This window comes from Momordica charantia (genome assembly GCF_013281855.1).
Source record: "Momordica charantia cultivar OHB3-1 chromosome 4 unlocalized genomic scaffold, Mcharantia_2.0 BLBB01000004.1, whole genome shotgun sequence".
NCBI classification, from domain to species: domain Eukaryota; kingdom Viridiplantae; phylum Streptophyta; class Magnoliopsida; order Cucurbitales; family Cucurbitaceae; genus Momordica; species Momordica charantia.
Window position 1 is genome coordinate 14,907,649 of NW_028275162.1, and position 3,132 is coordinate 14,910,780.

Here is a 3,132-nt window from a genome sequence, read left to right on the forward strand (position 1 = left end):
AGAACTCTATTGAGCCCTAGCGCAGACTAATCCGGATATGAAGGAGGTTGTGAAGAAAGAAATTATCAAGTGGTTAGACGCAGGCATCATATACCCAATTTTAGATAGCAAGTGGGCAAGTTCAGCGCAGTGTGTGATTACGCTTGTTTACATGCGTAAAACGAAGGTTTTAGATGCTGTTTTTACTATGTTTCAGCTTTGTTTCGGATTTTTCTCGGTCGTTTGAGTTCCAATTCATGCAAAATTCATATATTATGGTTTGTGGTTGGCTTATATTGTATTTATGATATTTTAGGACCATTTGGGAGTGCAAATTAATCAAAAGGAGCAAAAAGTCGGAAATACCTACATGGGAGGCGCCAGGCGCCTGGGAAGGCTGCAGAAAACAGTTTTTCTTCCAACTTTGCCCTTCATGAAACGCGTCTTCCCATGCGTTTTGGTGGTTCCAACCGATGCATACATGTAGAAGAAGTGTTCCACTATCAGCTTGAGCACGATTTGGTCAGTCAAAAGAGTTGGAAATGGGTGATTCACCATCGTTTTAGGACCTACCTAACCAATTCTGCACAGCTATAAATTCCAGCAGCTTCTCCACCAAAATCATCAAGCCTTGCTTCCTTCTCTTGATCATTTTTAGTGTTTCTTTATTGCTTTCTAAGTACTTTTGAGTTGCTTTCATTAGTTGCTTTTGGTTTTTAAATCCCGAGCACTTTACATTCCTTTATTGAGCTTTGTTTTGTTTCCATTTGTACTTAGTTATTTTCTACTTATTCAAATATATAAAAATCCAGCACTTTGCTTATCTTCCCTTTGCCTTTACTTTATTTTTAGTTAAGAGAGTTGTGTTTTTGGAGAAAAGAGCACGTGACACTCCCCCTTGCTTGAAAGAGAAGGGCGAAGCTCTCAATCCCGATAAAAACTCTCCGTTAGTTAACTTTTGTTGTTCACACATGCATTCCAATTTCAACCATTTTACTTGCTGTATTTTCTTCAATATGTCTTTCTAAATTCCCGTCTCTAGCCCGGTTATGGATAGTTAGCCTTTTATTTCTAATAAGGGTTGCTAAGAAGTAGTGTTTTTGCTTTCCATTCATTGCTCAACATGTTTTCCCAAAAATTTAGGATTTAGAGAAGGCCACTGTACGTCTTAACAAGTCAATACTGAAAAGTTTGCTTATTTGCATTGTTGAGTGGTTAAACCGAGGAGAAGAGCGCCTTAGACATAAGGGTTCCGCTTAAGTAGCCTAGACATAGGATCTTAACTCGAAGTTGCGACTATTTCCATCCTAAAACTAAGATATCTCTCATAATAGACATATTAGGGAATGTCTTAGGACTTTGAACTTGCTTAGACATAAGTCAAGTGAGAAGCGTAGTCGTTGGTTTCTAAAGTAAAATGCATATTGTCCTTAGCATGTCCTTGATTCTTTGTTGGCTAACTTGAAGTAATTCGGGCTAGGTTTTATCATTATAAGTCCAAATCCCAAATCCAAAACCATTATTTGTGACCACTTCCCATTTTACAAGAATCACTCATTTCAACATTCACTATTCTTTAAAACTTTAGCGTTTGGAAATTATTTAGAAGTTCTTGAGGATCGATACTTGGATACTCCATCCATTTTATATTACTCTTACAGGTGTGCGCTTGCATCTATATAATTGTTACCACGCTTAGTGCGTGCGTTCAGCATAACCACCAGTCAAGTTTTTGGCGCCGTTGCCGCGGACTTTAATTTTAAAATTATTTTCAAATTCTTTTAGTTTTTATTTTTGTGAATTGTTGTTGGGTGTAATTTCCATCCACCGTTTTTGTTCTATATTTTTTGTCGTTTATCTCACAGGGGTAAGTTAAAGTGCATGAGCACAAGATCTTTTCTTCTACCCCTTGACCCTGAGATTGAGCGGACCCTTCGAAAAACTCGAAAGGAGCAAAGACTTCGAAAACAACTAGAAAAGCAAAAAGAAAGAGAAGGTGAAATCAGTCCTGAAAGTGAGGTAGAGAGTACGAGCACATCAATGGCAGATTTTCCACCTCGTGATCCGGTTGATCCACCTGCTGTTAACGATAATATGAGGGATCATGCGAGAAATGATGAATTCAACCATATTCAGATGGCGGACAACAGAGACGTGGCAATGCGAGAATATGCCGCCACGGCTTTTCAGAACTTTGATTCAGGGATAGTCAACCCTATTCCAGCCCACGCAAACTTTGAGCTTAAACCAATGATGTTCCAAATGTTGCAGACAATTGGACATTTTGGAGGGCAGGAACATGAGGATCCACATGATCATCTGAAATCATTCATTCAAATTGCAAATGCATTTCGATTACCTGGTATAACAGACGATGCTCTGAGACTAACACTTTTTCCATTTTCTTTGAAGGACCAAGCTAGAGCATGGCTCAATGCATTTCCACCGGGATCCATCACCACATGGGGGTCGTTAGTGGAGAAGTTCTTAACAAAATTCTTCCCACCTACTTGCCACGCTGATATCAGAGAGGAGATCATCTCCTTTAGACAGTATGATCGTGAACCTGTTCACGAGGCGTGGGAAAGATTTAAAGAACTAATCAGGAAATGTCCGAACCATGGCTTGCCGGCATGCATCCAGATAGAACATTTCTTTAGAGGTTTACATCATCCTACTAAGATGATGCTAAACAAGGCTGCCAACGGAGCCTTTACAAAGAAGACATTCAACGAGATAGTTGACATCCTAAATGACTTAGCTTCACACAACGAACTATGGTGTTCGCAAAGATCTAAGGCAGCGCACCAAAGAAGCAAGATCCAGCTGGAGTTTTGGCTCTGGACATTGCGACCTCGATGCAAAAAGAGATGGTTACAATGAACCAGAGGCTGAAAGAGATGGCATTGGGAATAAAAAATCCATTAGCCACACTGATACAACCTGTGCAGTCGGATTTTTGCAGTCCTGCCCCTGTTTGCCAAGTCAACGATCTCATTTGTTCATTTTGCAGTGAAAACCATATTTATGATAATTGTCCACATAACCCTGCTTCTGTTTTTTATGTAGGACATGGGAACAATAGGAACTTTAACCCATATTCGAACACCTATAACCCAGGTTGGAGGCACCACCCTAATTTCTCATGGGGAG

At 39.8% G+C, this 3,132-nt stretch overlaps 1 non-coding gene across 1 annotated transcript; it reads right to left on the reverse strand.

The window, feature by feature from the left end:
• Positions 1-2,499: 2,499 nt before the first annotated feature.
• On the reverse strand, positions 2,500-2,606 carry LOC148211911 (small nucleolar RNA R71). Its single transcript, XR_015790571.1, has one exon. It is a non-coding gene; the product is annotated as a small nucleolar RNA R71 (small nucleolar RNA).
• Positions 2,607-3,132: the final 526 nt, after the last annotated feature.